General features: G+C 44.8%; 1 protein-coding gene and 1 pseudogene across 2 annotated transcripts in view; one reads left to right on the top strand and one right to left on the bottom strand.

Annotated features, from left to right (window-relative positions):
• LOC147702949 (uncharacterized) overlaps positions 1-12792 on the top strand; it is a 4293369-nt gene that overhangs the window by 3397699 nt on the left and 882878 nt on the right. The gene's annotated exons all lie outside the window — the stretch shown is intronic.
• On the bottom strand, positions 3184-6501 carry LOC147702950 (signal transducing adapter molecule 2 pseudogene; annotated as a pseudogene). The gene is made up of 2 exons (XR_015297133.1): positions 6478-6501; positions 3184-4877 (listed from the first exon to the last, which is right to left on the bottom strand). The product of XR_015297133.1 is annotated as a signal transducing adapter molecule 2 pseudogene (transcript).

The raw sequence follows: 12792 nt of genomic DNA, 5'->3' as shown, positions 1-12792 counted from the left end.
AATTGTTGATGCAAAAACACAACAGTAAGTGATAAATACACCTCGGAGAAAAAAATATAGAAAGGTTCGCTGTGTAGTGCAAAAATTACACTTTCAGAGATGACAATCCCCAAAATCTAGAGCACCCCACATTACCCTCCCAAAAACGTGCAGAATACTGCTGCTACCTCGCAGAGGCCTAATTTCAAATCGTGCCAAAACGCACTCAGAAAGTATGCCCAAAACCCCCTTTCCCACCATGGATTTTCTTCAAACCACTTGCAATCAAAATTAGACATTCCCACAAGTTTTCCAAGACCCCACGCAGTCGTAAAAATCTAGAACACCCCCAAACATATGCAATACAATACTGCTAACCCTAACGAGCCCTAAGTTAAGAATAGTGTCAAACGCTTTCTGCAACTAGGCCAAATCCCCCCTTCCCCACCATGGATTTTCCTCAAACCACTTGCAACCAAAATTACACATTCCCACAAGTGCTCTAAGACCCCAGAACCCAGTTGCAAAAATCTAGAACACCCCCAAACACATGCAATACTGCTAACCCTAACGAGCCCTAAGCTAAAAATAGTGCCAAAACGCTTTTCACCTCCGATTTTCTCCAAACCACTTTTATCCGGTATTAGACCTTCCCATTAATGCCCCCAGACCCGTCCACCCAGGCAAAAACAAGTTTAACACCCCCAAACAGCCAAAAAGCAAAACCGCTAAAAGTGAGATTTAGAATAATTTAGCCCTCAATCCCAAATCACTCCATGCGCGCTCTGCAGCTAGGCCCTAACTCCCCTTTCCCACCATGGATTTTCTTCAAACCACTTGCAATCAAAAGTATCCATACCCAGCATTGCTCCAAGGCCCTAAAACCCCCCCACAAATACCAGGAACCCCCCAAACAGCCCCCCGAAAACGCTAAAGTGAGTGAAATATCTGAAAATGGAAAAACTTTTTCACCTCCGATTTTCTCCAAACCACTTTTATCCGGTATTAGACCTTCCCAGCAATGCCTCCAGACCTGTCAACCCGGACGAAAACAAGTTTAACAGCCCCAAACAGCCGAAAAGCAAAACCGCAAAAAGTGAGACAGTAATTTAGCCCTCAATCCCAAATCACTCCATGCGCGCTCTGCAGCTAGGCCCTAACTCCCCTTTGCTACCATGGATTTTCTCCAAACCACTTGCAATCAAAACTTGAGATGTCAGAACAGCAGGCCGCAGTTGCACGTGTTGCAGAGTTGTCTTCTCTGTGGTCACATGTGACGTCACGTGATGTTGTGCTACGCACACCGCTGCAGGACTTCTTCCTGGCACAGGTGGTTCTCTTGTGTACCTAAAAGCAATGGAAGCCAGAGGAACATCAGTTATACACCCCAAAAAGTCGCAAAACACTCAAAAATCAACACAATCGAATGCCATTTATTCCTTCAATGATGTTTAAATTCAAGACACCCCACAGAAAGACTAGGCCCATGCACCACTGAGTACCCCTGGGCATAATGGTTGAAAGCAAGGCAAACTGGGTGCAGGCCTAAGCACACTGCCTGGCTTCAAAAAGGCCCATTGGCCCCCACCACATGGCCAGGCCCTGCCTGTCCCAGGCCTCAAAATGGCCTCCACCCATATAGCCAGGCCCCAACAACGCCCCAAAAAAGTAAAAAAACACGCAAAAATCACTACAATCCAATGCCATCCATGCACTCAATGATGTTTAAATTCAAGACACCCCACAGAAAGACTAGGTCCATGCACCACTGAGTACCCCTGGGCATAATGGTTGAAAGCAAGGCAAGCTGGGTGCTGGCCTGAGCACACTGCCTGGCTTCAAAATGGCCCCTTGACCCCCACCACATGGCCAGGCCCTGCCTGTCCCAGGGCTCAAAATGGTCCCCACCCACATGGCCAGGCCTCAACAACGCCCCAAAAAGTTGAAAAACACACAAAAATCACCACAATCCAATGCTATCCATGCCCTCAATGATGTTTACATTCAAGACACCCCACAGAAAGACTTGGTCCATGCACCACTCACTACCCCTGGGCCTACTGGCTAGTGAGACTTTACAGGCACCACAAACATTTTTTTAAAAATCAACATATAACAGTGAGCTAAAATTCCATGACCTAAATGAGAATTAAGTTAAAAAAAATCACAGAAACATTTGTATCATGCACCCATGACTAACAGTGGGCCTACTGGATACTGTGGCTACTAACAATATATATTTTGTTAAAGTAGTGAAAAAAGTTTTAGAACTGTAGTTGCCTCACCTGCAATGCCCCAAACAAACAACACCAACTTACTTGTAAAATCTCAAGTCCAAAAGTGATCCAAACTCCAAAGTCCAAAAAGTCCTCAAATACAAATATCCAGCAGCAGTCACAAAAATTAATCCTTCCAGCTCCAGATCCAAATCAATAGGGACCAAGACATGAACAAAGCACTGGGAGGAACCTGCTGGACAGGAACAGGAAGTTGGAGACTCTGGGGCACTTCCTTCCTCCCACCCCACCTCAAAAAAATGGACTCCTGCACCAAAAAGTGCAGCCAAATGTTATTCTGATCAAAATCATCATTTTCACAAGGTTTATGCTTCCTGCGGTGGATTTCTGGTGCAGAATTGCAATTTTTGCAATTTCGGGAACGCGAGCTGTTTAAATCTCCCGCAGGAAGTCCGCTGCGTGCTGCATCAACGTGTTCGGCATTGCTTACTCCCGCAATGCGTGATCGCGGCCTTTATGACGTACTCGCGTTGTCAAACTCTCGCTGTGCAAGATGGCAAGCCGTGATAACGTAATTGCATTCGAAAAACTCTCGCGCGATCATGCAGAAAGATCGAAAATGGCGCAGCACACGCAAACCGGGAGAAAAACAACTCGGCGGACTCGGAATCACGGTAAGTCAACGCCGCGCGCGCGATATTGTATTTTTTAAACGCGACCAAGCAAAATAATTTGTACCTTGCGAATTAGCGGATTTTTGGGCAAATTGGCGTAATTCGCGGAATTGCGAAATTGCCAAAAATCCACAAATTCGCTCGCAAAACGGATTTTACGCCCATACTTAGAACTTAATGACAAAAGCCAGATTAATAGTCCATAACACACCTCTTTCAAGCTGGGGTCGTCGATTGCACCTGAGACAGTGTATTTGAACTTCCTTGGTAGAATACTTTTACTTGAAAAAAACAATGTAAAGGTATATCCTCTGGAAAAAGGTTTCTGTCTGTAGGATAGGCATTAGCATTACATTGCTCTAGAGAGAATGAAATCTTAAAAGCAGAGTAAAGAGGGTAGAAGCCCGACACCTACTTTGAGACTGATAATACTACAACTAGTTAGGTGCAAAGAAAGCATAATGTTAAAAATGGGAGCAGAACAGCATGCAAACCACCTAGTTAGGTTTACACAGAAAAAAAGCACCGACCCTTCTTCTTCATATTTCAATATAACCTATAGCGTGTAGTCAGACTAAGTCTTTGTATACTAGCTGTATATAAGTCACAAACAAAGTTATGTAGTATTACTGTAATACAAGATTATCATTGACACCCTTCTCCAGATCAGAGTATATAAAGATAGTATTCAGGGATACCCAATTATGACAGCAATGTATTGGTGCTGTAACAAGTAAACCACTAGCAACATTCAAATCGAATAAGACTTTAATTGAAGTTATTTAACAAATAGTTGTGCACTAAAAAGAATATTTATTATCTACTTGGAAATTGAAAAATCTTTGAAATCTTGTACTGTAAATGTCTAACTGAAGCCGCAATTAAAGCAGAAATCTCACTGAGTTATTCGCCTTCTTCGCCACAGGTACAGGAGTACAATTCGTAATCAACCTTCATCTAACAAAAACATGGCTCTGCTGGCTTACAAACATTGACATTTAATGTCATAAGGCCCTTTGAAGAAATTATGCTTTATCTTGGAGGCAATTTCACCTGAAAATGTCCACTTCATAATGTGGTGTAATTGCGTTGATGGTCCTGGATAAACTTGCCAATTCTATCTCCGGCGCTATATATTTCATAGGATAAGAAGCAAACATATTTTGAGAATATGGGCAAGTTTGAATTTCAGAGGAGAGGTTGCTGATAGTAATTTGCAGGCTGTTGAGCCGAATGAGTAGTTACTGCCATGGGATAGCCTGTTACTTGTGGGAAGTTCGATGTAGTGTTCTGATAATTAGGCATTTCCACTGCCATTCCCATGTGCTGTGTGTATGCTGGAGCACCCACTGTTGACTGAAGGCCTCCGTTCTGGTTCATATACGAGGTGTTGGAAATTGAATCATGCACAGTGCTTAAGTATGAAGCATTCTGTGTTGATACAGCAGAGTTTAGAGTTGGTGGCAATGATCTTAGTAAGCCAATCTGATCCGGTCTTAGGCTGTATCCTTGTGTGGAAGTGTAACTTGATGAACTCCATGTACCATATAGTTACCCCCTTGCTGTTGGTTTCAATATGCCTGCTGCATTGAAACACCAGTCGATGTAGATGGGTAATGTGTTTGGGGTGTGGGCTTGGCATACACTGAGTACATAGGTGTTTCATTCACTAGTTTGTTGTAGAGCTCCAGGGCTTCTAAAACCTTTACATTCAATTCAGATAACTCGGAGTGTTTTCTATCAATTTCCTCAAGTTGTTCATCAATCATTGGACACATCTGTTGGCAGGCATCTTCTAAATCAAGAAGTTCGGTCATATCTGGCTTGGGATCTTTTGGATCTATACTTTGAAGCAACTGTAATGCCTTATCCATTTTGTCCTCATCTATGAACACTTGTGCAGGTTCTGCTTGCCTGCTATCCTCCAATATTTCTTCTGAAATACTATTTTTTTTTCTGAAGATGCTACAGGGGACGCAGACTCAAGCTCCACGGGAGATCAGAACGTCAAGGCGGATGCTCTCAGCAGGCTCAAATTAGTTGAACCATAAGACAGAATTGTGTAGCTCCTTCTTGTTTAAAACATACTTAATTTATGGTTCAAGAGGTATCCCTTCTCTTCAGAACTAGTTGTTCATTAGAGCACTGGGAGGTTGCAGTAGAACATTGGGGAATGACCATACAAGCTTTTGTTGGAAGCACATACTTTACTCAGTGTATCAGACTTTATTCTCACATGGCTGAGGAAGATAGCATGAATGTACGGAAAAAGTGCTCTAATTTTAGCTTCTGGGACACCTTTAACCATAACCTCTATAAGATAGTCATGAGAAAAAACTGTTTACTTTCAAACATGATTATTTAAATCCCAGCAGAGGATCAGCCTTATTCACTGGGTACAATCACTTTAGAACACACCAGAGTTCCAGAATTCTGAATATTAGTATAGTACCACTGAACAAGTATTTATATTGTGACTAAAATCTATTAACACATTTTCCATGTGCTTCCATATTTGTCTGTGTATGTGTGTGTGTCTCTGTGTGTGTATATATATGTGTGTGTGGGTGTGTGTCTGTGTGCGTGTGTGTATTATAGTTAAGTCAGAGTTTCCTTAGGAAGAATGTTTTTAGTGCCATTTGCAGAACCTTCACTAAACTTTTTTAAAAAAAATATTAATCAACATAGCAATTACCTAAAATGTTTTAGGGTGACCCATCAAGCAGATTTGTTTAAACGTCTGCCCATTTAGTTGAACCATATTCATAAAGATGAGAGAAAATCTTAGAATTCAAGGAAAGAGACAAGTTGGGTCTGGCTTGGCTCCAAGTCCAATCACAAGCAACCCAAATAAAAAAAATAGGTTTCCAGGATGTATGACTATGAACACTAGTCACACTTTAACACTGCTTTTTAGTTAACAACCACTCTCACTCACACACTTTAATACACTCACACAAATGTTCTCACACTCTTACATTCTAACTCCTCACTTTGTTTCCCTCTCTCCCACTCACCCTCTCACACCTTCTTTCACTCTAACACCTTTTCTCGCACTCTTTCTCACTCCCACTCTCATGTTATCACTCACACACTGTCACTCAAACTGCCGCACTCACATTGTCCCGTCCTCTCTTGCTGTTTTGTTTTTTATTTCTTTGTTTCTCTCTTTCGATCTTTCATTCATTTTCTTTCATCATCCCCGCTCTACCTCTTGCTGACTGCTACTGAGGTTTGTCTTGCTTTTTCAGACTCTTTTTGCCGCCCCACCCTATCCGAAACAGCTGCTAAATCATTCAAGCACACCACCCTAAAAAGTCACCCTGAGACGCTGATATCCGACCTGCGGTTCAACGCTGACATTGGCATTGCATTCATTACCTTATCTTCTATTCCAGAAGAACCGCCGCCTGGCGCAAAACCTTGGGGCACCTTCTTAAAGTTCGCTCAACCAGAAAAATTTAATCCAGCACCAAGCTCACAATTGCGCCCTCCTCAACCCTGGGACCGGACCTCATCATCATCCTCTACAAAAACTGCATTTTCTGATCCAAGCCTCAACCAATAACCTCAATAAATTTGCTGACCTTGTCATCATCCTCAGAAACCATGTGCCCGACACTGATAGGGTAACTAACATCTGCACCAATGACCCGCTGCCCTGCCAGCCTAATGTGCCTAGCCACCCCTCATAACCCCCCACAAGGGCTTCCATCGCAGTTCATCCTATCCTCCCCAGCATGTCTCCTGACCCAGGCTACAGAATCTCCCCTACACCTTTGATCTCCTTCCACCTAGTGCCCCCACCACTAGGAGACTGGTACGCTCCCAAAGACCCCTGATTCAGATCGAGCTAGCCCTACAATGGTTCCCAACACTGATCAACCTAACCTTTATAGCACGTCCCCCGGCACCTCCAACAGAGTTGCCCCTAGACCTCTGATCACCTCCCCGCCAGCCTTTCATCAAAACCGCGAGCTTGGTACACCTCCAAAGACCCTCGTTTCAGCTCAAGCCAACCTTTCTCCCCTTCTACCTATACATACCGCTTGTACTGCTCCTGAAACTTTCCCCCCTGCCCTCTAGCACCTCCGCCTATATTGATCTCGGAACTCTGCACTCCAGAGCGGCCAAACTAACCCAGAGCATCCATAGCTCCATTCTGGACCTTATGAACCTCCTTCACCTTGTCGAACTCTCCCTTGCTAACCTCAAGCAACTGCTGATATCCACCCCCCCACAGATCTCCGAGCCTCCCAAGCACCCACTTCCGCTACCCTTGAGACCTTTTCGCCCGCGCAAGCAACCTTTTAGAGGAGGAATTCTGAGCTCTTGCCCCCTCTTACAACTCTACCACAGCCACCTCAAGTCCACCCTACCTCATGGGAAACAAAATCCTGGCCATCCTCCAAGACCACAACTCTGTCCAAGTCATCCCTTGTCCACTAGATGCAAGTCCTGTACATTCCATCAACGCCGTCACCATCAACCCCAACAGGCCAACTGCCCACATTTACAGAAGTGTGGTTAAAAGCAACCTTGCGCCTGTACTCCTGTCCGCCCAGACCCCTGACACTCCCCCAGACCCCCTATCTAGTCTCCTAATGAATTGTCAATCAGCAGTTAAGCATGCCGCTGACATTGCTGACCTCATCTTCAACAAAGATGTAGACCTAGCTAAACTAACTGAATCATGGCTCAATGAATACTCTTCCCGTTGCCGTGATCCTATAAGTCCATCCTAACTACAATATTGCTAGACTGGACAGACAATCCAGCAGTAAAGGAGGAGGCATCATCTGCATCTACCGATCTTGCCTCCTTGTCACAGAACTCACGGTGGCCACCACCGACTCCTGCGAATACCTCACCCTCTCCATCTGTGCAACTTGCACATCTTTTGCCACCGCCCAGGTTTGAAGGACTCTTTCACCGATCACGTCTTGGGAATCATCACAACTAAGATTTCCTCCAATGCTAAAGAGATCTTCCTTGGTGATTTTAACCTGCACTGGAATGACCCTAAGGATCCCCACGTCAACGCCATCAAAGACCTCCTAACTGATCAAGCCCTGACTCAAGCCTGCTCTCTGCCAACTCACTCAAAAGGGGCCACCCTTGACAGGATCATCTCTAAGGAATCTTCAGTCATGCTTATCTCCATAGACCCATGTGACTGGTCTGACCACCACCCATTGCCTTTCTTTTACCTGGGACCCACAAGACAAAGGCAACGCAACCGGTGATTCCCAAACGCTGGATCAGAGACACCAAGAACCTTGACCTTATGAACCTGGAGACTCGCTGCAAATGTGACCCCTCCCCTTCGCATAACACTACTCAGCCACTATATCGAACATTCTGGATGACCTCTCCCCTCTAAAACTAAAAAGAATACAAATCAAAGACAGAAACCCCTGGTTCACTGGATCCCTCAACTTGGAGAGGAGATCCCTCCGTCAATCTGAAAGAATACTTCTCCACCAGGCGAGAAACTCCTAAACAAGAACATCCTCTATTCTAAAAAAGAATACTTCATATCGGAATTGGGGAATGCCAAAAATAGACCCTGCAAGCTCTTTGAACTGGTCAAACACCAATCAAATAAACTGGCTAAAACACAGAATGAGTCTCCTAAGTCTCTAATATCATCTGAGGAATTCACCTCTTTCTTCACTAATAAAATCACAGCATTAGGTAATAAACTCAGTACCACCACATATTTTCAACCCCTGCCGGACTTGCCCCCCCCCCTTCTGCACTACCCCCACTGGCTTCACCTAAAAACCAAGCACGCTGGACCGACTTCAAATACTATGATGAAGACTCCATCTCTAAAATCCTCTCTACCTTAAACCCAAATAACCACTTTAATGGCCCGCTACCACTCAACTGCCTTGCTGCGGCTTCCCAATCCATTGTTCCTAGCTGGACTGCAATAATCAACGCCTCTCTCCAGCAGGGATCGATTACAGACCCCCTGAAAGCCGGCCAAGTCCTCCCTATTTTTAAAAAAAAAATCGCTGGATCCAGCCTCCCCTGACAACTTCAGATCCATCTCCAATATTCCTCTGTTAGGCACTGAAACTACTATGCTCCACATCGTGGACGATGCCCTCCAAGCCCTAGACCAAGGCAAAACCTGCCTTCTAATCCTCCTGGATCTATCCTCGGCCTTCGACACGGTTTACAATGAAAAACTACTTGAACGCCTCAAACTCAGGATGGGTTTGGATGGTGCTGTCTGAGAATGGTTTAGGTCCTTCCTCCATAACCGATCACAGATATTCCTAATTAACAGCAACTTATCAGCTCCCACCCCAGTCATGGTTGGAGTCCCTCAAGGTTCAACCCTGTCCCCCACTGTTATGACCGGATTCTCAGACCAGATAGGACCAGCTCACCAGAGCACCACCAACCCGGCCAAAACGTAACCACCTCCCTCCTCAGGACCCATCAGTCCAGGCACCTGGGTACCTACCTGAGGATGGGGAACTCGCAATATACAAGCTCAAATCATCAGAAACACCACTAAATCTATAGGGATTACTAGGAATACTCACTGATTACTAAGGACGTCCATGCCCTACACCACACTCATACCTCATAGTCTCGCGACCACATGGGTCCAGACTAATCTACCCTGGGGCAGTTCTGAATATTTACCATTACACACTGACCACAGTCAGTGCTCGCTCGGCAAGTCGCAATCCTGTGTGCCTACACACTAGTCTGCAGCCCTAGTGCTCTCTCCCTCACAGCCCGGTCCTTATTCCGGCGAACCTACACACTAGTGTTCCTCCCTAGTGTTCTCCCACTCACAGCCCGGTCCACAATCCGGCGAACCTATGCACCAGTTTCCCACCTGGTGTTCTCATTAACGCCGCTTACCAACGACGATCACTTTCCTATGAATACCTTCAGCTCTCTCTCTCTCTCTCTATGTTGGAAAGTTTCTCTCACTATTCACTAAAGGTTCACTACTACAATAATATTATGGAATGGCCGAATTACTTAGTGTATAACTATTTCCCTAGCTCAAGGGCTCCTCTCTCTCCCTAATTATTCAGTGGCTACTTACCTGATCAGGGGCAGCATCTGTTCTGGCTGTAACACCTGACTAGAAGGAAAGGTTACCTGCGCTTTAAGAACAAGAGACACACACTGTATGCAAAGGTTATTCCCTGATTTAAGCGCTCCTATTTCCTTTTGATCCATCAGTTGCTATAGCATTTGGTTAGAAGAAAGGTTAGCTCTATCATAAGAACAACACATGCACACTGGTTCACTAAGAACTGGGGTATCTTTATTACAATAACAATAAAATGGGAATAGACACATACACAGATCTGCGGGGTCTCTGTAACTAACAGGAACTGTAACACACCGCTGAAAGAAAAAGGATTAGACATACAATAGCCTAGGGAATAAAGACAAGATTAAGGTGTAAGTGTAAAGCAAACTAGTTCAGACTACCTCACCCATTAGAAGGAATGTTTCTCTCTCTCTCTCTGGTGGAATCAGGGCTCTCTCTCTCTCCCTCCGTCACCACAGCTTCACTCCTCTGGCTCAACTGCTCCAGCTGGCAGCTTCAACTCCTCCATCTGCTTTAATGCATTCTGATAAACTGGCAGCCCCAGCTGATAGTTCCAACTTTGTTCATATGACTGCTCTCTCCAGCTTCAGCAATCATTTGCCTTTTCTCTCCATTCCAGAAAACCAAGTGAACTGAACTATACCCTTCAGCTCCAGCAAACATCCTACTCTTCTCTCTTCAAGAACCAAACTGACCACTCCTCCTCTCCTGCAATTCGCTAATATGGAATCCTCTCCCCTCATGGAAATTTCCAACAGAGGGCTGCCTCCCACCGAATTCCTGTGCCAGCTCCAGGGCCCCTCGCGCAACCGCAGTGGCCATCCGCATGTTACGTCTGGGCCCAAGAGACAAACACATTCTTTGGATAAGAACCAGTCCTGGCTGGTTTTCCCCTAGCAGACAACAGGCTTAACTATAAACATTACCTTTACCCTGCAAGCATCTCAGCTCTGCTGGGACAGAAAGCAAAATGGAGTCTCTCTAGTTCTGGGCATTGTAGGCCTGAGAAGGATGAAATAACCCTTAGCTCTGTCAGAGTACCTACACAAACCATACCAATATGTAATATAAAGTCAGGACTACAAAGGACACATAATTATGTCAAAGCCAATAGGCAATAGATGGATTAGAGTCAAGAATAAGGGATCTATCATCATATAAAGCAGCTATCCTCTTCTAGGTCTGGAAGAAAGGGCTTAAAAGGGCCAACACAAGGTAAGAATACAGATTATAGATGTTAGCAAGCTTAAAGTCATCATCACTCCGAAATAGAGCCAAAAACCATGTCAGAACACCCACCCTTCGTACCGCTAACATCTCCTACCATATGTACGCGGACGACACTCAAATATACATTAACATTTCATCGCTCGAGGAGATTCTCTCTCTGAACGAGGCCCTAAAACTGACCGTCCAATGGCTTGCCTCTAACCAATTCAAACTCAATGCAAAGAAAACTGAATTTATCCTAATCTCTCCTACAAAAGCCTATCCGGAGACTCAGATGTGGATCAAGGCCATCACAGCCTTAAACTGCCCGCCGACCATCGTGGACTCAGCCAAATCTCTGAGCATAATCCTCGACTGTAACCTGGACATCGGGGATCACATTAACTCATTGGCTAAAGCAGCCAGGTTCCGCCTGAGCTACCTTTGAAAGGTGAACCATTCATCAATGCTCCTGACTTAAAAATGGCAGTCCAAGCACTAGTCATCTCTAGACTGGAATATGGCTGTTCCACCCTCTCGGGATTACCCAAGATCTTCTTGGCACCTTTAAAAGCCTGCCTCAACGCGGCCGCCAGACTACTTACTGGCCCTAGGAAATTATACCACATCTCCCCACATTTGAAAGTGTTGAACTGGCTTTCCCTAGAGGACAGAATACAGCTGAATCTGGCATGCATTACACACAAGGCTCTGTTGCTTATCTGGCTCAGAAACTAGTGGTATCTGGAGGAAGCAGGAACTCCCGGACCGCCAGAAACCTCTTGCTCCAACCTGCCCGTTTTTGGAAAAAATGAACCTACAATCAGGCTTTCTCTGTGGCAGCACCAAGTATTTGGGACTCTTTCCCACCCGCCGTCAGAAGAATCCCTTCTCTAGCACGCTTCAAAAAGGAGGCCAAAACTTTCCTCATAACTAAATTCCTCATCTAAGTCCTGCCTTCAATCAGCACAGTGGGCCTGACTAATCTAAGACTATCACCTTTTTCTCAGATCACCAATTCACTCCACCAAAAAAATGTGGGGTTTTGTTTTTACCGATTCTAACTGTAATTGTAACCTTACACTTGTGTCCCTCTTTTCCCCTACGGTCCTAGCACTCCTGCCCCTCTTCAACCGTTTTGTATATTTCTGTACTCTAACCCTTTTTGTTTGTTCACCTCTGTAATCCTTGTAAAGAGCTCTGATACCCTCACGGGTCAAGTTTGCGCTCTATAAAACACTAAAATAAATAAATAATACATTTTGCTCTTTGGCTCTCTCCTTGCTTTTTTTCTCCCTCATCTCTGTTTTTTGCTCTCTTTTTCTCTGTCTCGCCCTTCTCTCTACTTTTTTTTTGTTTCTTCCACCTAGTAACATCAAATGAGTGTGGCGTAGAAATAATACCTTTTGTGGCTATGAGCCATATGTATCAAGCTAAATTGCGTTTGCAAACGCTGAAATTCGCAATTTAGCTGTGTGCTATGTAGGTAGGCAAATACCTACTCGCAAAATAAGGAATCACAAAAATTGTGATTCCTTATTTTGCTCAAGCATACCGGTGCATCTCACATGAGCCCACAAAAGAGATCGCAGAAGAA

The sequence above is a fragment of the Lissotriton vulgaris genome, chromosome 7 (genome assembly GCF_964263255.1).
Source record: "Lissotriton vulgaris chromosome 7, aLisVul1.2, whole genome shotgun sequence".
Classification (NCBI taxonomy): domain Eukaryota; kingdom Metazoa; phylum Chordata; class Amphibia; order Caudata; family Salamandridae; genus Lissotriton; species Lissotriton vulgaris.
This window is presented reverse-complemented; position numbering and strand designations above follow the sequence as displayed.